This window comes from Globicephala melas, chromosome X (genome assembly GCF_963455315.2).
Source record: "Globicephala melas chromosome X, mGloMel1.2, whole genome shotgun sequence".
Lineage (NCBI taxonomy): Eukaryota > Metazoa > Chordata > Mammalia > Artiodactyla > Delphinidae > Globicephala > Globicephala melas.
Window position 1 is genome coordinate 92114307 of NC_083335.1, and position 23753 is coordinate 92138059.

The following is a 23753-nucleotide window of genomic DNA, read 5'->3' on the forward strand; positions in this document are numbered from 1 at the left end:
GATCGTAATATGCTTATCATCTGTGTGCACTTGGGCATCTTCCTCTTTCAGCCTCATCAAATTGGCCCAAGAGTGTAACAGCAAAGGAGTGAAAACACCCAAATCACCATCAGCCGGGCCCTGTCTGAAGTAACAGTGGTACATCTGCACAGTGGGTGCTGTGCAACTGTCCAAGGAATTGAGAGCTAGCTCTAAATTGCTTTGGAAATGGTTACCTCTGGGTGAAGAAGAACAAGGTGCCAGGAAAAGGGGTGGAAACTTCACTTCTCTGAATGTTCTTATAGTATCGATCTGACTTTAGAGTTTACATAATTATAAACCAAAAGCAATGTCAAATCAAAAAGCAAAATGAAACCAACCTTAACTATCCAGTCAGAAGCATAACCACACGGAAAGGAACTACTTCAAGTGACTTTAAAACACAATAAAGTGATTGTATAATCCCTTGCCCTAAGGACAAAAAAGTACAGAAACGGTTTAGATTATTTTCGCTAATCCTATCCTTGGCGATAGTGTCAGCATTGTTACGCTGTCCTGTTTGTGTCCTGAGATGAAGCAAAAAGTATTTGGCATGGTTGAGATCTGGGATTTTTAGCATGGGAGAAAGGAGGTGCAAATATAGGATTGGTGAGGTTAAATAGAAATTGTGTAGTCCTTGGGAATTCCCTGGCAGTCCAGTGGTTAGGACTCCATGCTTTCACTGCTGAAGCTGCGGGTTCAATCCCTGGTTGGGGAACTAAGATCCCGCCAGCCACGTGGTGTGGCCAAAAAAAAAAAGAAATTGTGTAGTCCTGAACTTGAATTGGAAGTATCAGTATGCACTCATGATGAATTAAAAAAAAAAAAAAAACAAGGTTTCCTTCTGTCCACTGAAAATGCTTAGAAATAATAACTAATAGAAATGAGCACCACCAACTCCCAGACTGTGGTTTCTAAATACCTTTTCTCACTAAAGAGAATTGAGGTTCCTTTGAGAAACGGTTGATCCCAGTGAGAGTTGGCAGGGAGTGTGGACATACACAATACAAGCTGGTAGGGCTGTGTCAGACTCAGTAGCCAACTTGGAGAAGCCCCTATAAATATGGGCCACTTTTAGCATCAGTGAGGATAACTGCAAAGAATATAAAGTAGTTCCCTACCCCACCCCCCACATCTGCAGTTTCGCTTTCTGAGGTTTCAGTTACCGACAGTCAACCTTGGTCCGAAAATGTTAAATGGAAAATTCCAGAAACGATTCATAAGTTCTAAATTGTGCACTGTCCTGAGTAGCATGATGAAATTTTGCTCCGTCCTGCTCAGTCCTGCCCAGGACGTGAATCGTCCCTTTGTCCAGCTTATCCGCGCTGTATATGCTACCTGCCTGTTAGTCACTTAGTAGGCAACTGGGTCATCAGGTCAACTGTCGCGGTATCGTAGCCCCTGGGTATAGGGTTTGATACTGTCTGCAGTTTCAGGCATCCACTGGGGGGTCTTGGAACGTATCCCCCATTGATAAGGGGGGAGTACGGTAAACATTAAATACGTTCAAATCCGCGAGTTCATGATGAATGATAAAACAAACTCATGGATCTCTTTGGAGGGATGATAGGGAAAACCTCATCATTTGAAACTGGCAAATATAGGAGGAAAAATGAAGCATTTCCCTGCCTTTCCTACATGAAATGTTTTGCTTTACAACAGTATTACAGCCAATATAAGGTGTTACCAGGTTACAACCCTTAATGAAATAGTAGATCCAGGCAATGACCATTCATGAATGCCAACATTACCGAAAATAGAAAGAAAACACGAAAAGGAACAACCAGGTATTCTGAGCCTCCTGATAAGCAAACACTTCACCTCCTATGAAGTAGTCTTGCCAAAAAATTGAACCTGAAACTGATGAGCCTCCAGACCAGCGCTGCCCAATAGAAATATGTGAGTCGCCTGTGTAATTTAGAATATTCTAATAACTGCATTTTTTATTTAGAGGTGTTTTGGGGTTTTGTTTCTTTTTTTTAGAGGGTTTTTTTTTCTTTGTTTGTTTTTGGCCATGCCACGTGGCTTATGGGATCTTAGTTCCCCAACCAGGGATTGAACCTGGGCCCTCAGCAGTGAAAGCGTGGAGTCTGAACCACTGGACTGCCAGGGAATTCCCTAGTAGCTACATTTTAAAAAGGGAAAAGAAACAGATGAAATTAATCTTAATATTTTAACTCAATATATGCAAAACATTACCATTTCAACATGTTATCAATATAAAAATCATTATTAACGAGATCGTTTACTTTTGTTTTTTTCTACTAAAACTTTAAAAAAATCCAATTTATATTTTATAGCACTTTTCAGTTTGGACTGGCCACATTTCAAGTACTCAGTAGCCACGTGTGGCAAGTGGCTACCATACTGGACAATGCACGTTTAGGATCTATTTACAATTTACAGGAAATACAGGGGACAGAAGAACGTGTTAGGACATTATGGGGATGCATTCAGCAAAAGCCAGATTGAGGCTCTGTAAGGCACATGATTTGGTTTCTTCAAACTGTAAGTGGGAAAAAAAAAAACAGATGGAGGGGGGAACCTATAGACTAAAAGAGATTTAAGAGAAATACCAACTGCAAAATACGGATCTTAGAGTCCAGTTTGAACAGACAAACTAAAAAAAGAAAATATTCGTGAAAAACACGGAAATAGGAACACTGAACATTTTTTTGGTAGAGGCCTTATCTTTTAATAATACATGCTGAAATATTTCTGGATGAAATGATAAGATATCTGGGATTTGCATCGAAATCATCCAGGAGGCGGGGGAAGGGGGAGGTATGTATAGACAAACAAGCCTGATCATCAGTGGGTAATTGTTGAAGCGGGCGATGGGTACACGGGGGTTTATTTGCACTATACTCTTCTACTTTGGGGTATATTTGAAATTTTCTACGCTAAAAGGTTTTTGTTGTTTTTATTAATGCGCATCAATACTTGTCTTTCAGAGGTGTGAGGATTCAATGAGAGCACCAAGCACAGTACCCAACAGGTAGTGGGCACTAGATAAATGCTTAGATTCCCCTTTCTAAAAAGCTGGATACTTCAAAATAAATCAATAAATAAAAGGACCCTGAAACGATCCTGTCTCTTCACATACAATTTGTAAATTCCCGCAGATTAGATCTGTTTTCCGTATCTCTACCATCTGGTGATGACCTGGTCACTGGGAAAACTGGCAGAGAGAGAAATTATGGCAAATGCTAGTCCTCAATGGCAAAAGCTCAGTCAGGGGTGGCGCAAGAGTCTGTGTACACCTATTATATAGTTTTTAATGTTTTAAATATTCAAAAACAAAAATAGATGAATAAAGATAAATGCTGAATTTGAATATAAATAGGAACAAATGAAACTTTGTATCCCATTGACAACATTACCACACAGAGTATACATCCTTAGTGGAATATATTCTAAGGACAAACATAACTGCAAAGATATCATGAACTTTACTTAGCAGATCTCTTGTAGTGATGTTTGTATTGAAATTGTATTTTATAGGCATTATAAGATAGAGCAAATGATAAATACATTGGTAATTTTGGGAACTTCTGTGTGAGAAGGGAGGTATGAATATGGAATGTGCAGAAGGGAGAAAGAACCTTGTGATGTTGGATTTGAATTGTTAACTCAGTATTTAAACAAACACAAGCTCTGTCTGCCCACTAAAAGGGCCTGAGAAACATTAATACCCCAGTAGCAATGAACACATCCAGGACCAAGTTCTTGGTTTCTAAATACCATTCTCCACTATCAAGAACCAGTGGTTGCTTGAAAAAATGGCTGACCCTGAGTCTGTAGCAGGGAACGTACAAGGTGAGCCTCACCCGTAGAGGAAGAGACTGGCATCATATGCCTCCCAACATGGTGAATGAGAGTAAGAAGGACACAGCATCACCTCTGCAGCGTTCTTGTCAAAAATTCGGAACCTGAATCCAATCATGAGGAAATGGATAAATCCAGAATGTGGGATATTCTGCAAGACAAGTGGCCTGGCTTTCTTTTATTTCTAGTTTTTAATCACTGCCATGAAAAACAAAAGTAGGAGGGAATGTTCTAGATTCGAGAAGATTGAAGAGACAAGACAATGAAATGCAATGCATGAACCTTGATAGTATCCTAGATCAGGGAAGAAATAGTTATAAAACACTTTTGACTAATAAATTGGATAATAAGCAAAACACAAGAACAACAACAAACCACTTTTGAGACTACTGGGGAAAATTTTAAACTCAATCTCATTGAGGTATAATTTAGGTACAATAAAAGACACCCATTTTAAATGTATAGTTCTGTGAGTTTTGACAATTTTATGCCCATGTAACCACCACTCCCAGTCAAGAATCTAAGTGCCTTTGTGCCTCTGCTTTCAACATTCCCCTCACCCCAGACAACCACTGATGTAGTTTCTATCACTACAGAGTCAATGGGGAAATTGAAATAAAGACCATAAATTAGAGGATATTATTGAATAAATGTAAATTTTCTTAGGAGTGATAATGGCGTTGCAGTTATGTAGGAAAATGCTCTTATTCTTGGGCGATGTATGCTAGGGTGTTTAGGGGTGAACTATCATGATGTCTGTAGTTCAGTTTCAAATGATTCAGCAAAAAGAGTATACACACACAGATAACAAAAGCATGGCAAAATAATAATTGGTGAATCTAGGCGAAGGGTATATTAAAGTGTTCTTTCAACTTTTTACAGGTTTGAAAAATTTCAAAATAATAAGTTTGGCGGGGGGGGAAGAAAAAAATGTAATTTTTATCTCAGACTTTTTCCAATGCCTCTCATAACTGCTTCCGCAGAGAGAGATGAAACGAAGACAGGTTAAAACACTCTTCTTCCTTTTCTGAAAGGTCTTAGGATTCTGTCACAAACAGAAGGCTCAAAAGGTTTTGCAGCCTCTCCCCACTAAGGCCCCTCCCAAAGCCCAGGTTCAGAGTTTGGGGTTTGGATTTGGGTCTGGTTTGGGGGGGGGTGTCTCTCCCCCTCACACTGAAGTCACTCCATATCTTAGTCTGTTCAAGCTGCTATAAAAAAAAAAAGCCATAGACTGGGGACGTTATAAACAACAGAAATTTCTTTCTCACAGTCCTGGAGGCTAGAAGTTCAAGATCAGGGTATCTGCATGGTTGGGTTCTGGAGAGGGCCCTCTTCCGGGTTGCAGATTGCCAACTTCTCCTTGTATCCCTACATGGCAGAAAGGGGCTAATTAGCTCTCTGGCCTCTTATAAAGGCACTAATCCCGGTCATGAGGTCTCCACCCTTATGACCTAATCACCTCCCACGGGCCCCGCCTCCAAATACCAGCAGCTTGAAGGTTAAGCTTTCAACATATGAAATTTGAGGGAGACACCAACATTCGGTCCACAGCACCCTCCTTCCCAGAGCCCTCTGGCTTGGACAAACAGGAGGATTGATCAGCCAGGCCTCACCCTGAGCAGGCTGTCCCTGCATGAAGTCCCTGCAGGCAGGCAGCCAGAACCACGCTGCTGGGGAGGGAGGCCGTGCCGGCCATGAGAGCGCACTGTTCCAACCTGCCGCTCGGGGAGCATATTTCATGGAAGGCCCCAGCTGTCTTTCTCCTCTGGAACCACTACCGCGTTCAGGCCGAGGCCACATTTCCCCGGGGGGCGGAGACTGTTCCAGCCAGTGACTGCGCACAGCAACAGTACAGAGGCCGCTCGTTCTGGCCAGATGTGGGGTTCCTCCAATGGTTGACTTTAGCTCCAGACTCTCCACAACCTGGCTGGAGATTTCTTGGCACTACACTGCACTCTGAGAGTGTTCCTTCCCCTCTCCTTCCACGAGTGTCTGACCTGATTGAGGTCTGAAAGCTGTCCTTTCATTTTCCTGCTTCCTCGCCGACGGCTGGCTTTCCTATCTAATCCCATCTTGGCGTCTACTTCTTGGGCGACCCAAACGCATACAACTTTCCCTCTGCCACACATGCTATAAAAGAAGACTAAGACCAGAGTTAGCAGGCACCCAGTATGATTTTGGAAACTGCTTTTTTTTCCTCAAGGTGGTTTTCTTTTTTTTTTTTTTTTTTGTTTGCGGTACGCAGGCCTCTCACTGTTGTGGCCTCTCCCGTTGTGGAGCACAGGCTCCGGACGCGCAGGCTCAGCGGCCATGGCTCACAGGCCCAGCCGCTCTGCAGCATGTGGAATCTTCCCAGACCGGGGCACGAACCCGTGTCCCCTGCATCGGCAGGCGGACTCTCAACCACTGCGCCACCAGGGAAGCCCAAGGTGTTTATATTAAAAGTAGGCAGAGGAGGAAGAAGAAGAAAGAAAGAGTCCGTTTTAGATGACTGGTCAGGACAGAGAGGGCCTCTCCGGGAAGGTGGCGTTTTGAGCAGGCAAGTGAATAAATAAACTGGTTTATAGTCAACCAAAGAGATACTAGACCCCAGCTACACCAACCAAGACAGACGCATGTCACAAATGTAATACTGACCAAAATGGAAAGCGAGTTACAGAAGAATGTGTACAGCATGACGTATTTCTGTAACATTTCCAAATAGGCCGAGTACCGTGTGATACTCTTAATGGGTTTCTGACCAGTTACTAAAGATATAACAACAAGAAGTGTGATACATACTTAGTTCAGGATAGTTGTTACCTCTGTGGGGTGGGGCGGAGGGGGGCAGTGGAGGAAGGGAAATTGTTACTAGAAGGACGAGGGCATGGGGGGGGGGGAAGAAAAGGAAGGAAGGAAGGAAGGAAGGAAGGAAGGGAATGCTAAGAACTTTGGAAGCAGAAATTTTTTTTTGACCGAAGCCTGTGTGATGCTTAAAATAAAATAACAAATAGTTTCTGGTCTTCAGGCACATCCTATGTCCACAATCCTAGAAGGAAAATTACAAGAGTTTGCAATTATAGCTTATCCGTCTGCCTTACCTCTACAGATTCATCTCGCTAGCAGGTGGGAGCATCACCCTGAACACGTTTTGGAGGTAACTGTGAGCCTGGCTGTTTGGCCCAAGACTGAACTTTTCTGCCTCTGTCACTCCCATCCCCAAATCTGCTAGATTTGCAAGGTCTATACAAGTCCTAACAATGCCCCCAGCCAAAGGCTTCAAGCTAAAAGGATGGGCCGGAGAAGGACAAGCCTGAAACCTTTGTAAATTGGCTTCCTTGTTCTGTTACACCACAAGATTGCAGTTCCCCAGAAATGAGCAGTCTTCGTGGCCCATTCCCTGGGGTCGGAAGAAACTGCTTGTGCATGTGCAAGGCTGGCAAATTTAAGCAAAAGATAGGCTTAAGGAGACTCAACAATGAGCAAGGAAGATTCCTGTCTCTTCTTCCTTCAGCCACCTTTCTCCTCCATCTTACACTTGATCTCTTCTAGTCAGCTCCCCTCCTTGCTTCCTTCCTGTTCCAGTTACCATGGCTGCATGACAGTCACTCCCAAGCTTTATGGCTTATATTGGCATAAGGACAGGTACATAGATCAATGGGATAGAATAGAAGAGAGCCCAGAAAGAAACCCTCACATAGATGGTCAACTGACTTTCAACAAGGGTGCCAGGACTATTCAGTGGGGAAAGGACAGTCTTTTTAACAAATGATGCTGGGAAAACAGGATCCACCTGCAAAGAATGAAGTTGGATCCCAACTTCATACCATACCAAAAAAGAAACTCAGAATGGAGCAATGACCTACATGTAAGAACTAAAACTACCAAACTTTTAGGAGAAAACATTGGCGCAAATCTTGGTTAGGCAATGTTTTTTAAGATACGGCACCAAAAGCATGAATAACCAAACAAAAAATGAACTGGTGTACATATATATATATGAGTCACGTTGCTATACACCTGAAACATTGTAAATCAACTATACTCCAATTTAAAAACTAAAATAAATGAGGTTAAAAAGAAAGAAAATGGGCTTTCTCAGGATTAAAAACTTTTGTGTTGTAAATGATACCATCAAGAAAGTGAAAAGAGGGACTTCCCTGGTGGCGCAGTGGTTAAGAATCTGCCTGCCAATGCAAGGGACACAGGTTTGAGCCCTGATCTGGGAAGATCCCACATGCAGGGAGCAGCTAAGCCCATGCACCACAACTACTGAGCCCGCGAGCCCCAACTACTGAAGCCTGCTCGCCTAGAACCCGTGCTCTGCAACAAGAGAAGCCACCGTAATGAGAAGCGTGTGCACCGCCACAAAGAGTAGCCCCCGCTCGCCGCAGCTAGAGAAAGCCTGCGCACAGCAACGAAGACCCTACGCAGCCAAAAATAAATCAATTAATTAAAAAAAATAAGATTGGAACTTAAAAAAAAAAAAGATATATCGATATAAACGGCCAAAAAGTACTTAAAAAATATGTTGAAGATCATTAGCCATCAGGGAAATGCAAATCAAAACCACAATGAAGTACCACTTCACACCCATTGGATGGCTCTAATCAAAAGACAGAAAATAACAAAAGTTAGTAGGAATGTGGAGAAGTTGGAACCTCTGTACATTGCTGGTAGGGATGGAATATTTGCAGCCGCTTTAGAACACAGTTTGGCAGGACTTTAAAATGTTAACTAGAGAATTTTCCATATGCCCCAGCAATTCCACTCCTAGATATATACCCAAGAGATATGAAAACACTTCCACAGAAAATCTTGTACATGAATATTCATAGCAGCATTATTCATGAGCGAAAAAAATGTGGATATAGGGATTTCCCTGGTGGCGCAGTGGTTAAGAATCTGCCTGCCAGTGCAGGGGACATGGGTTCGGGCCCTGGTCCGGGAAGATCCCACATGCCAGGGAGCAACTAAGCCCATGCACCTCAACTACTGAGCCTGCAAGCCACAACTACTGAGCCCGCGAGCCCCAACTACTGAAGCCCGCTCGCCTAGAGCCCGTGCTCCACAACAAGAGAAGCCACCACAATGAGAAGCCCGCGCACCACAACGAAGAGTAGCCCCCCACTCGCCGCAACTAGAGAAAGTCCGCGTGCAGCAACGAAGACCCAATGCAGCCAAAAATAAATAAATTAATTAATTTTTTTAAATGTGGATCTAAATCCAATGTCCATCAACTGATGAATGGATAAATGTGAAAATGTAGTCTATCTATACAGTGGAATATTACTTAGCCGTAGAAAGGAATGAAGTACTGACACCTGCTACAATGTGGATGAACCTTGAAAACATTATGCTGAGTGAAGAAAGCCAGACACACAAGGCCACGTATTACACAATTCCACACGTATGAAATGTCCAGAATAGGCAAATCTATAGAGACAGGAAGCAGATTAGTATTTGACAGGGGCTGAACAAGGGTGGAAGGAGCATGGGGCTTCTTTGGGGGGTGATGAAAATCTTCTAAAAGTGACTGTGGTGACGGTTGCACAACTCTGTGAATATACAGAAACCATGGGATTATATACTTCAAATGAGTGAAGTTTATGATATATGAATCATGTGTCAATAAAGATGTCAAAAAGAAACTTCTTGTTTCAAAACAGCAACAATTATTTTTGAATCCGTAACTCGAGCAGGCCTCCTTTGGGAGAGCTTACCTATACTCCACTTGGCATCCCCTGGGGTGGCTCAGAGGTTGGGGCTGGACTCTTCTGGAGGGTCCTTCTCTCACACGTCTAGTGATTGAAGCTGGCTGTCGGCTGGGGCTCCACTGGGGGTCTGGCAGCTGGAACACCTACACTCTGCATGTGGCCTGGGATGCTTCCCTCCACAGTGGCTGGGTTCCAAGGGCCAGCATCCTGTAAAAGCGGGGACCACTCTGAAGCTTTCCTTTTATGATCCACCTCTGAAAGTCACACACTGTCACTCTCCCCACATTCTATTTGTTAGAAGCAAGTAACCAAGGCCAACCTGTACTCAAGAAGAGATGGATTAGACCGCGCCGCGCGGCTTGTGGGATCTCAATTCCCCTACCAGGGATTGAACTCGGGCCCTCGGCAGTGAGAGCGCGGAGTCCTAATCACTGGACCGCCAGGGAATTCCCTAGACTCCATCTTCTGCAGGAAGAGGATCAAAGAATTTGGAGGCATGTTTTCAAGCTATCACATTCCCTCTGCTCCATACGTGCTCCAAATCTTTATGGAAGGGAAACCGTTCAGTGAGTGTAAACCAAGGAACGCCACTGAATTTACGTTTCACAGAACGGCATAAAGGAGAAGTTTGGACCAAAGACTCGCACGCGCCTGACTTGGGGTTACACCTGATTGCGACAGGGGCTGTGAGAACCATCGGTGCCCTGTCGGAAGGGGCAGTGCGGCTCTGGGATGGGCTGTTGCTGCGATCAGACCCTGGATTGTCAGGTCTTCTGACCTTTCAGAAGAGAAGCCAGTAATCTGGATTTTTACGTGAACTGTCACTAGCATTCATGACATTGATAAAACAAAACCATCCCAGGGAGGCCCCGGGCCCACCAGTTTGCAAACTCTGATGTTAATCCGTGGAGGTTTTTTTTCACTCACACGAAAATATGGAATACAAACTTCCAGAATTGCCCATGGAAATTGCCCATGGATGAATCACCCCCTGTCGGGGCGGGGGCGGGCAAAGAGACAATTTCAAGAGCCTCTGCTTCAAACGTCCCCCGAGAAGCAGTGCAGTGAGGCTTTTGAGCCTGGGGTCTTGGTTAATTTCCTGGTAAATAAATAAGTGAATCCAGCATAGAGCGTGAACTTAAAAAATTCTTTTAATTTAAAAAATTTAAATTTTTTATTACGCAAATGAACTGCAAACCGATGGGTGGGGGGAGACAAGGTTTTGGTGAATAGCCTTTCAACTTTCCTTTTCTGTTCGTATATCTGTTTTGTTTTTTCATATCATACAGGTGTTTTTTAAAAATTTTTAATTTAATTTTCTTTTGGCTGTGCCACACTTGCGTCTTAGTTCCCCGACCAGGGATCGAACCCATGCCCCCTGAAATGTAAAGTGTGGAGTCCTAAGCACTGGACCGCCAGGGAATTCCCATACAGGTTTTTCTTCTTGAATTCCCCTTCTCACTTTATTATAAGAATGTTAGGGCTTCCCTGGTGGCGCAGTGGTTGAGAGTCCGCCTGCCGATGCAGGGGACGCAGGCTCGTGCCCTGGTCCGGGAGGATCCCACATGCCGCGGAGCGGCTGGGCCCGTGAGCCATGGCCGCTGAGCCTGCGCGTCCGGAGCCTGTGCTCCGCAACGGGAGAGGCCACGACAGTGAGAAGCCCGTGTACCGCAAAAAAAAAAAAAAAAAAAAGAATGTTAGTCCCATGAGTCCTGGATCCTGTTCCCATGGTCACCCACTACCATCACCCTGACACTTCCCATAGCTTAAGAGCAACGTTTCCTAGACCCAGCAGGTGGGTTAAAGACCAGACACGGCCACAAACTGGAATGGAGGCCAAGGACATGTGATGAGGTCTCACAAGTCCCCAAAATCCCCTCTTAAAAAGTAGCCTCTTAGATTCCATATATAAATGATAACATACAGTATTTGTCTTTGTCTGTCTGACTTATTTCACCAAGCATCATACCCTTCAGGTCCATCCGTGTTGCTGCAAATGGCATTATTTCATTCTTTTTTATGGCCGAGTAGTATTCCATTGTATATATGTGCCTCATCTTCTTTATCCATTCCTCTGTTGATGGACACTTAGGTTGCTTCCATGTCTTGGCTATTGTAAATAGTGCTGCCATGAGCATTGGGGTGCATGTATCATTTCAAAGTAGTGTTTTCGTTTTCTTCGGATATACACCTGGAGTGGAGTTTTTTGAGTTTTTTAAGAAAGACTCTTATCTTGAAAGAATTAGAAATGTAATGAACAAAATAAACTTTGAAACAGGCTAAAAAAGAAAAAAAGTAGCCTTAGGCCCCTTAGGCCTGATGGATCTGTTGATGTCACCTGGGTCTTCATGTAAAAACTTCTGCCTTCCCTTAAATTTCTCCCTTCCTCTGCCTTCCCTTATCCTCAGTCCCTGACCTGTCCAAGCCCCTGACTCTCCCCCAGAATCTCCAATAACTGGCCCTGCTCCCCTGACTCACCTTGCTTGGGGGCAGGGGGGAGATAGGGTGGAGGCAGATGTTCTGAGCAGATTGGACGCCCAGGAGCCCTTAGCTGAGACACTTGGTCTCACCTCAAGGAACTCTCTGGAGACTGGAAGAGCGCCATTTTCCACACACTAGGCCCAGTCTCAGGGAACTCTCCTGCTTCTAGCTCCCACTTCTCCCTGGCTGAGGCCCACATGACACTCTGCTGACTGAGACCCCTCTCCCCTTCCCAGCTTCCCCCATCCCACTTCCCAGCTCCCTTTCACAGCCCGTCCTTCTCTCAACCCCCAGATCAACCCGTGTTTGCTACCATGTCCCTCAGAACCACTCTCCTCTTATTCCCCTGGGCCAAGGCCAGAACCCAGGCTAGTCAGGGCCCAGCAGCAAGTCTGGGTAGCCTCAAATATCACCCCTGCCTCTATCCCTCTCTCACCCCAAAGCATCCAGGGCTTCACATTCCCAACTCCCCTGTAATACCACCACCACCGACCCTCCCCTTCTGCACCAACCTTTCCAAATCTTTCCTGTTCCCATAGCTGTGGCTTCACCCTCACAGCTGCCCCCTCCTTTCGCTCTCTCAGAAACCGTCCCCTACAACGCCGTTCTAAAAGGAAATAAAGGGACTTCCCTGGCAGTCCAGTGCTTAGGACTCCGTGCCTCCACTGCTGGAGACCCAGGTTTGATCCCTGGCTGGGGAACTAAGATTCCGCAAGCTGCGTGGCACGGCCAAAACAAAAAACAAACAAACAAAAAGGAAATAAAACAAATGAAGTAAAAGGTAAGCCACCACCAAAAATTCCTGATTAGAATGAAGCTTCTGGAAACCCAGGAGGAGCTTATGTCTTTTCTGGTCCCTGGAACGGAACGGGCACACTATATTTCTGCCCTGTGGTGTTGTAAGTTCCTTGAGGACAGTGGCCAAGGTTTTTTGTGTCCACCTGAGTATTGAGTCTCCTCAGAAGTCTGCTAGGGCTTCCCTGGTGGCACAGTGGTTGGGAGTCCGCCTGCCAATGCAGGGGACATGGGTTCGAGCCCTGGTCAGGGAAGATCCCACATGCTGCAGAGCAACTAAGCCTGTGTGCCACAACTACTGAGCCTGGGTGCCACAACTACTGAGCCTGTGCTCTGGAGCCCGTGGGCCACAGCTACTGAGCCCACGTGCCACAACTGCTGAAACTCTCGTGCCTGGGGCCCGTGCTCCGCAACAAGAGAAGCCACTGCAATGAGAAGCCCGCGCACTGCAACGAGGAGTAGCCCCCGCTCGCCACAACTAGAGAAAGCCCGCACGCAGCAACAAAGACCCAACGCAGCCAAAAATAAATAAATAAATTAATTAAAAAAAGAAAAAGAAGTCTGCCCACCATGGCCCCTCTGTCAGTGCTCACTCCGTATACACCAGCCACTTTGGATTCGAGCAATCTACCTGTAAGAATTTGCATTGTCAGTCACTAAATTAAGCTGGTGAGGGTTTTCTTTGTATTCCCTCAGCCTGAACACCAGGCCTGAGTCAGGGCAGGCCCCGCCTAAATGCGTGCAACTGTACCTCTTTCCCCCCATCAGCAAAGAGAAATGACCCAACCCAGGAATCAGTGTTCCCTCAGGGAAGCCTAAAGCAGAGGGACCTATGCTTTTGTTTATTCATTTATTTATTTTCTAGTTAATTAAACTATCCAGAATCTTTCTGGGCACAAGAGGTCCAGCGATTTCAGAATTGAGGCCACCCCTATGCCAGGGCCTTTAACCTTGGAAGCCTCATGCTACATTGTCCTCAGACAGCCGTCCCCTTCCTGCTTATCCATGTGCTCCTCCAAGTTTTTCTTTCCTTTTTTTTTTTTTTTACTTTAAAAAAAAAAACACATTTCTTTCTTTCTTTCTTTGGCTGAGTCGGGTCTTAGCTGCAGCACGTGGGATCTTTGTTGCAGTGTGCGGGCTCTTCGTTGTGGCGCATAGGCTTCCCTCTAATTGTGGTGCACGGGCTCCAGAGCGTGTGGGCTCAGTAGTTGCGGCGCCTGGGCTTAGTTGCCCTGCGGCATGTGGGATCTTAGTTCCCTGACCAGGGATCGAACCCGCCTCTCCTGCACTGGAAGGCGGATTCTTAACCTCTGGACCACCAGGGAAGTCCTCTCTATGTCTTTCAATGGAAGAGAAATAAGCATCTGTCTTGTCAAATAACTATGAGTAGTAGGAAAATAAAACTAAAGAGAATATGATCAGACCTGTCTCTGCAGCCCAAGTACTACTGCAACCAAATTTTCCCTCAGAAAGCAGAAGCTACCCCAGAGGTTTTTCACAGAAACTTTTTTGGAAGTGTAACATACAAAAAAGTACACAAATAATAAATACACATCTTGATGAATACATGAATTTTCACAAGCTGAACACGCCCATCTAAGCAACACCCAGATGAAACAGAACGTGACCAGCACCCCAGAAGGCCCCTCAATGCCCCCTTCCAAGCACCTCCCCACCAAGGGTAACCCCTAGTTTATCTTCTATCACGATAAATGAGTTTGGCCAGTTTTTATATTTTATATAAATGGAATCTTACTGTGCCTATTCTTTTGTTTTTGGCTTCTCTTGCTCAACGTTTAAGTTGGGAGATTCACTCATGTGGTTATGCGTGGCTGTAGTCTGTTCACGCTCATTGCTATGTGGTGTTCCACTCTGTGAACTGTCCACAATGTGTGGATCCAACACAATGCACTGGTCCATTTGACTGGTGACAGTTACCTTGTATTTGAGTCCCAGAAAACTCTCTTGATTTGGGTGACGCTCTCAATGACTTTATTTCCAACAACAAAGTGGTGTTTAGGGAAGACCCATGAACCCGAAATGGCCTCAATCGATGCTGGTTTGCAATGCTTAGAGAGGTCACCTAGCAGAATTGGTTTATTTAAAAAAAAAAGAAGAAGAAGAAGAAGGAAGGAAGAAGAAAGAAAAGGAGGGGCTGTTCAGGATGCTATAATAGAATACCACAGACTAGGAGGCTTAAAACAACAGACATTTATTTCTCACAGTTCTGGAGGCTGGGAAGTCCAAGATCAAGGTGCTGGCAGATTTGGTGTCTGGTGGGAACCCATTTCCTGGTTGATAGACTGCTGTCTTCTTGCTGTGCCCTCACATGGTGGAAGGGACCAGGAAGCTCTCTGGGGTCCCTTTTATAAGGGCACTAATTCCATTCATGAGGGCTCCACCCTCATGACCTAATCACCCCCCAAAGGCCTTGTCTCCTGATGCCAGGAGGTTTGGTTTCAACATATGAATTTGCGGGGGGACACAAATATTCAGTCCTTTGTAGAGGCAAAGAAAGGTAACCAAGATTTAGTCATTATTCCTGGTTACAACACAAATATTGGATGCTGTTTTGGACAAACCCTTGAATGCCTGCTTTCAAAAGCAACACAGTCAGTGGTCCTGTTGTGGAGGCCACAAATGCACACAGAAGGAAGGCATGAAAGAGAGAACCTAATGGTTGGACAACAAGTGCTTATAGCTTTGGATAGAATTTCCACACAGAAAGTGTAGGGTCTCAAACTACTCAGTGAGTAGTGCAGATGAAATCACTAACGTCAAAGATTTGTGGAAAGTTTAATAAAGTGGCTTTGGGCTATGCCAGTGGAAAAGGCAATACAATCTCAACTTATGTGTTATTTTAATAATAAGTTCTTCTAAATAATAAAGGTAACTGGGATGGTTTTAAAAATACATTCACAAATTCTTTAACACTCTTCCCTGCAAGAGGTGGAGCCAAATCCTCTTTCCCTTACTGTGGGCTGGACGCGGTAATGAGGTTGCTAATGAATAGATTAAAGGGTACATGATGGTGTGTGTCTCTGGAGCTTAGGTCATGAGGTACTGTGGGCGTCTACTTGCTCGGTTTCTTGCTCTCTCTTGGATCACTGTGTCTGGGGAAAGCCATCTGCCATGTTGGGAGGGGCCTGAGGGAGAGGCCCACGTGGTGACTGAGTGAGGGAGGCCTCCCTCTGGCCATCGTAAGTGAGGAACCGAGGCCTGCCAACAGCTATGCGATTCTCCAGCCCCTGCAGCCCTGCAGCCCTGGCCCACATCGAATATTCTAGGCCTAAAAGTTCAAGATAGTCACAAAAGGTGTTCGGGGACCTTCTCAGTAGGACAACATGGGATCATATTATGTTTGGCCATCAAAGACATTTCATTCACTGAACGGATGGATGGATGGATGGATGAATAGATGAAGTAATGAATCTGGGCTTAAAGATGGCATTGTTTTTTGGCGGCGTCACACAGCTTGCGGGATCTTAGTTCCTCAGCCAGGGATTGAACCTGGGCCCTTGGCAATGAAAGTGCAGAGCCCTAACCACTGGACAGCCAGGGGATTCCCAAGAAAGGATAGATTTTGGAAGAAAGATTTGACATGAAGAGCCCAATGGCAGAAGCCAATCAGGATGCTATTGCAGTGGTCCAGCAAGAGAGGATGGGAGGGACTTCCCTCGTGGCGCAGTGGTTAAGACTCCGCACTCTCAATGCAGGGGGCCTGGGTTCGATCCCTGGTCAGGGAACTAGATCCCACATGCATGCTGCAACTAAGAGTGCGCATACCACAACTAAGGAGCCCCGTGAGCCACAACTAAGAGGAGCCCGCCTGCCGCAACTAAGACCCGGTGCAACCAAATAAATAAATTAATTTAAAAAAGAATAAATGTTCAGTTAATAACGTGTTTCTTTCAAAATAAATAAAGACTATGCTTTAAAAAGAAAAAAAAACAAAAGAGAGAGAGAGGATGGGAGCCTGGGCCAAGGCTGAGGCTGTGGGGAGTGGACAGAAGGAGGATGCTTATAATCAGAGGGACATTTTGAAGCAGAGGTTCTCCATCATGGACCCCTGTGCCGGTCTGATAAATCATATAGCCCCCTTCTCAGAATCGTGCTTTACAATGCATAGACTAAAACAACAGGATTACAAAGGAAACCAATTATATTGAAATATGCTAGCAAAATACCAAGACCCCACTAATTTGTGATATTGTCATTGTGGCCGCAAGTCTTTTGACACTTACCCCATTGAGAGGTGGCGTCTTTGTCCCCTCCCCTTGTATCTAGGCTGACCTTAGTAAGAAATTTGCTTGACCAATAAAACGTGGCAGAAGCGACATTCTGGACTTCCTTTTTTTAACTGAGGTACAATCGACATACAATATTCTATTAGTTTTACGTGTACAACATAATGATTCAATAGTGGTATATATTATGAAGTGATGACCACAGTAAATCTAGTTACCATCCCATACATAGTTTCAACATTTTTTTTTCCTTGTGATGAGACCTTTTAAGATCTACTCTCAGCATCTTTCAAATATGCAATGCAGTGTTATTAACTATAGTCACCATGCTATTATATCCCCAGGGCTTATTTATTTTATAACTGGAACTTTATACCTTTTGACCCCCTTCATCCATTTTGCCCACTTGACATTCTGGAATTTCCTTTTTTTTTAAAATTAATTAATTTATTTTTGGCTGCGTTGGGTCTTCGTTGCTGCACGCGGGCTTTCTCTAGCTGCAGCGCGCGGGGTCTACTCTTCGTTGCGGTGCGCGGGCTTCTCATTGCGGTGGCTTCTCTTGCTGCGGAGCACAGGCTCTAGGCACGCAGGCTTCAGTAGTTGCGGCGTGCGGGCTCAGTAGTTGTGGCACGAGGGCTCAGTAGTTGTGGCTCATGGGCTCTAGAGCGCAGGCTCAGGAGATGTGGTGCACGGGCTTAGTTGCTCTGCGGCATGTGGGATCTTCCCGGACCAGGGCTGGAACCCGTGTCCCCTGCATTGGCCGGTGGACTCCCAACCATTGTGCCACCAGGGAAGCCCGACATTCTGGAATTTCTAAGGCTAGATCAGAAGATGTCTGGCAGCTCCCTCCCTATTTTCTGGAACACTCTTTTTGGGGCTGTGAGCCACCATGTAAGAAATCCCACTACCCAGAGCCCACCCAGTTGGGCAGAGGACATGGGGGAAGCTAGGAGGCTGCCTAGGGGTGCAGAGAGACAGAGATGCATAAAGGAGCCCCCAGTCATTGGGATCATCCAATCTGAGGCCCCCGACATTGCCTGGAGCAGAGATAGCCCACCCAGCCCTGCCCAAAGGGCAGGTTCATGAGCAAAAGAAATGATTTTTGCTGCTTCCAGCCATTACCTTTTGAGGTAATTTGTTCCAGAGCACAGATAACCAGAACGCTAATGGGTGGGCCTATTAATGATGAATTAAATAGTAAGATCTAACAGCAGTCCTAACAAATACCATAATTTCAAATTAGTGATGCGCGTAATCAGTATATTGAGGTATCGGCGTCGACTATACTGTGATACGAAAATATCTGTGATTTTGAGAGGCGACCGAGTCACAGGTGCTGCTGATACAATGATAATGGTTGCCTACACGCAGGGCTGAAGGAAATGCTAAATTTCAGGTAAAGCTTAATGAAAAGAAAAATAAAAAGATTTCCCATCCAAGTTCACAAGTCCCCTGAATTCTATCTACGGATCCCAAGTTAAGAAGCCCTATTTTAGAGAGAAATCGGGGCATCCCTTTGATGACTGAGTCTGTCCTTCTTAAGAATTCAGTGAAGCAGCTTTTATAGACAGCTGAACAGACTGTATTTTTAAATGTGTTTCACCGGAAGCTTTAAAAATACCCCTCCTTTCATTCTTCTCCCCGCTCTCTGATGTTCTCTCTCATTTTTCTCCTACAGCAGCTCTTGCTGTCTCCTTAGTGTTCTCTGCTTCTCTCCATCCCCAGAACCCAGCTGCTCTGGTGCCCATGCTCCTGGCCTGGACCACGCAGAAGGTTCTCTCAGTCCTGCCCGGTGCCACCCACCCACTGCCCTCCTGCCTGAGAGAACTTTCTAGAACACAAATGTAATCCTGTTCTCTCCAGCTCCAGCTCCCAAGTCCACAATGTTGAGCGAGAGGGAGAAAAGCTTCTCTGACAAAGACAAGCGGGAAGCAGGCCCCTCTCTCCTGGCCACTGTTATCCTACCACACTTCCCTTATCGTTCCCCGGCGCTCAGGCTGCTTCCAGCCTCCCCGGGTTTGCTTCTGCCTTTCTGCCCTCTCCCAACATCTTTCTGAATTCACCCCCAAGGCTAAGGCGGGTATACCTGTGAAAACTAGGCCAGCATCACCTCCTCCAGGAAGTTTTCATAAGCTCCCCACCCTAAGAGTAACTAACAGTGCCTTCCTCATTGACCCACCTACTTGCTCAAAGGGTGGATTTTTTTTCTTATACATTTTATTGAAGGACAGCACACATACAGAAAAGTGCACGCGTCATAAGTGTATCACTCTATGGATTTTTGTGGACTGGAGAGACTTGTACTTGTGTGTAAGCAGCTCCCAGAATAAGGAACAAAACTTTCCCAGTCCCCCAGGGGTCCCCCGTGCCTCTTCCCACTCACTACGCCCCTCCCCACCTGAGGAGAGCTATTATCCAGACTTCTAAGTGCAAACACTAGTTGGGCCGGCTTTTAAACTTCAGATCCGTGGAATCACAGAGTAGGTGCTTTTTTTTTTTACATTGAAGTATAGTTGTTTATAATGTTGTGTTAGTTGGTGCTTTTTGATGTCTGGCTTCTCCCACTCAATATCATGTTTATGAGATCCCTCCCTATTGTTAGGTGCAATTGTGGATTGTTTATTTTCACTGCTGTATAGTATTCCATTGTGTGAAGACACCACAGTTTCCTTCCCCATTCTGCTGTAGATGGGCATTTGGGTAGTTTCCAGTTTGGGGTCATTACCAACAGCACTGCAATGAGCCCTGCCTTTTGAGGAACATGGGTACACAATTCTGGTTGAATATATTCCTAGTAACCTACAAAGACAGGTTAGAACAACTGCAACATTTTTTTGCAAATCGCTATAATTTTTTTTTTCGTTGCACCGTGCAGCACGTGGGATCTTAGTTCCCTGACCAGGGATTGAACCCATGCCCCCTGCAGTAGAAGCACGGAGCCTTAACCACTGGACCGTCAGGAAGTCCCAACAAATCACTATAATTTGTGTCTCTGTTTCCCTCTATTAGACTGCGAACATCTTTTTTATTTATTTGTTTTTTAAATAGCATGTTCCAAAGTTTAATTTTACTGTTATTCAGAGTGCCACAAAGAACTGTTCTGTTTTTATTTTTGTTTTTGGTTGCGCTGGGTCTTCTTTGCGGCTCACGGGGCTCTTCGTTGAGGGCTTCTCTCTAGTTGCAGCGTGAGAGCTCTCTAGTTGTGGTGCTCGAGCTCAGTAATTGCGGTGCTCAGGCTTAGTTGCCCCAGGACATGTGGGATCTTAGTTCCCCAACCAGGGATCGAACCCGAGTCCCCTGCATTGGAAGGCAGATTCGTAACCACTGGACCACCAGGGAAGTCCCTAGACTGTGAACATCTTTTTTTTTTTTTTTGGTTGCATTGGGTCTTTGTTGCTGCGCACGAGTTTTCTCTAGTTGCAGTGAGTGGGGGTTACTCTTCGTTGCGGTACACGGGCTTCTCATTTCATTGCTGTGGCTTCTCTTGTTGCGGAGCACAGGCTCTAGGTATGTGGACTTCAGTAGCTGCAGCACACGAGCTCAGTAGTTGTGGCTCGCGGGCTCTAGAGCGCAGGCTCAGTAGTTGTGGTGCACTGGCTTAGTTGCTCCACTGCACATGGGATCTTCCTGGACCAGGGCTCGAACCCGTGTCCCCTGCATTGGCAGGCGGATTCTTAACTATAAGGAAGTCCCCGACTGTGAACATCTTTAACAACGGGCTGTGTCTTACATATTTTTGTCTCATCATCATCTAGCTTAGAGTCGCTGTTCAAGAAATATTATTTAAATGAATGAATACTGAATGCTGATAAATTGCTAGGAGAAAAGTATTTCTCCTATGGCCTTCATATTGTTTCATCCTTCTGTTCCTAGATTCTCCCAGATTCTGTTATTTACTATTTATATTTTTCGATCAGTTTGTTACATTTTTATTAAAAATTTACTCAAGATCCTTTGTGGAAGAATGTGAGACACACACACACACACACACACACACACACACACACACACACACAGAGCTTCCTTTTTCCTATCTAAATTCAGAAAGCAGTGGGACTAATTTGACTAAGTGATGGTCTATCTACTTTTTTCTAGGAGGAGAGTCTTAGCTACCTTAGGAAGTCCCTGTTCCTGGGACAGGAAGCAGCTTGAGTCATTTAGGTCACACTCCAAATGTTTGATCATTTCAGTTGTTGAAAAATACCATGCACACAGAAAGGAAGTTATTTTATCTTTAAGTAGCACTTCGGGGCATACCTATAGGAGATTCGCTCCTCTAGAATTTAATCATCCCAGTTTAGCTTTTCACACTTTTGGTGACTTCTTGCAGGGTATGAGTGTGTGTTTTGTTTCGTTTTGAATCCATCTCCAAGAATGGTTCCTCTCTGTAAGTTAAAACGGTAATGAATTCTTACAAAGATCTGACTTTCAACTGCAAAGCGATCCAAAGAAATAGTTAAAATTGTTTTACTGCCTCTGCTAGTTTATCATCACCGTTATTGCTGGAAATATTAATTCGCCATATATATTTAGTTCACTCTTTTCTCTCACTCCCCGCAGTGTGATTTAGGTTACTTCTCGTGGCTTTTAGAACACGGTTCTCAAGGTTGAGAGTTGGTGGGTGTCTTGCTTTGGGGGTTGGCAGAGGCATATCCACGCCCCTAGGCAAAATAGAAATGTGTTTAGTGTTATTAGAATGGTTTAGAGCTGTGTCCAAGTGCAAGGTTGACTCATGTATTAGTTACCTATTACTGCATAACAAATTACCCCACAATTCAGTGACTTAACAACAACAGAACATTTATTATCTCGCAGTTTCTGTGGGTCAGGAATTCAGGAGTCAGGGGCCTTCGTGAGGTTGTATTCAAGAGGTCTGTCTGAAGATCCCACTGGGGCTACCAGATCTGTTTCTAAGATGGCTCATTCACATGGCTGTTGGCAAGAGGCCTCAGTTCTTGGCTCACCCAATAGGGTTGCTATGTGCCCATGACATTCAGGAGGCTGAACGTGCCCATGTCATGGCAACTGGCTTCCCCAGATAGCAATGAGGAAGCCACAATGCCTCTTCTATCCTAATCATGGACGTCACATACAGTCACTTCTGTCACATTCTATTTATTAGCAGTGAGTCACTAAACACCACCCACAATCAAGGGAAGGAAAATCAGCCTCCACCTCTTGAAGGGAGGAGAATCAAAGAATTTGTGGACATATTAAAAAACCACCACAGGGTTTCCCCGGTGGCGCAGTGGTTGAGAGTCCGCCTGCCGATGCAGGGGACACGGGTTCGGGCCCCGGTCTGGGAGGATCCCACATGCCGCGGAGCGGCTGGGCCCGTGAGCCATGGCCGCTGAGCCTGCGCGTCCGGAGCCTGTGCTCCGCAACGGGAGAGGCCACAACAGTGAGAGGCCCGCGTACCGCAAAAAAAAAAAAAAAAAACCACCACAGGTGGTAAATATGTTAATTGAATCCAATCAAATGTTGAGGCAACATGGGTGGTAGCTACGTATTTCTCTCTCCTTCAATCAGATGACAGGGCAGAGAGAAATCAGAGGTTAGAAAAGAATCAGGGTAGGATTTACCTTGAAGTGGGGACCTGAGATTAAGAAAAAAATTCCACCTGAAGGGTATGGCCGTGGATCTTCGGTTGTCATAGCAACTATACACAAAATTAAGAAGGGCTCTGGTTGTCTGTCTGGGGTGTAAGCAAATTCTCCTTGGAGATCTGTAGGGCCCATATCCTGCATCTTGGCCTCCAATTTCTAGCCAGCCACTAATGTTATCTATGTAGTGTGATGAACTCTTGACCAACGTTAAAGGCTGTCTCGAAAGAAAGCAAAATCATGACTCTCATACAAATATAAAATGAACACATCACAGGCTTTATATAACTCATTAATAAATAAATGAGGGAATGGGTGAGATATAACTGGCTCAAAGGAGCATCCCAAGAACAGAAACATTTGTAGATCGGGAATATTGAAATAAATTTGCAAATGGACGCAAAACTGGCTTTTGGGGTGGGAGTAGGGGTTCTCACTGCCCCAGAGAGAAGTTATTTGCTTATCTATAGGCGAGAAGTATCCAGTACTATTAGTTCTCTGCATCGTATAGAGTTGTAAAATAGCCTGGCAAAGACAAAGGTTCATTTTCTGTAGGTTCGGAAAATACCCCCACCGTCAGGCTCCAGCATTCCATTGAAAGAATAGCCGGTAATCTTTTCTGCTTATTCCAAAGCCTTACATTTTTCCTTGTATCAAGTAACCTCAACTCTCTTGAGTTGGCAAAACACACTCCTTTGAACCTTGGGAAGGTTGAGAATTGAATATGGAGAAGATGAAATCAATCAAATATTACTGTAGTGATATTTTGGTGTTAAGTTCAGGAACGATCTATGCATGTGATTTGATCTGTAGTGTTTGTGACAAGTTGGAGGTAGTAAAGAATCTCACAGATTAGCCTTATGATTCCAACTTAAAATCGTATAATAGACTTTAGAATCGCAATTTGAAGGTAAAAGGAATTAAAATTTGACTTGGAAAGCAAGAGTTGCAATGTTTAAGCCAACTGGATATTCACTATATTTACACATTTAATTGATTCGATTTTGCTTTTGGTCGGCCCTCTGTATCTGCGGGTTCTGCATCTGAGGAATCAACCAACTGCGGACCGAAAATATTCGGGAACA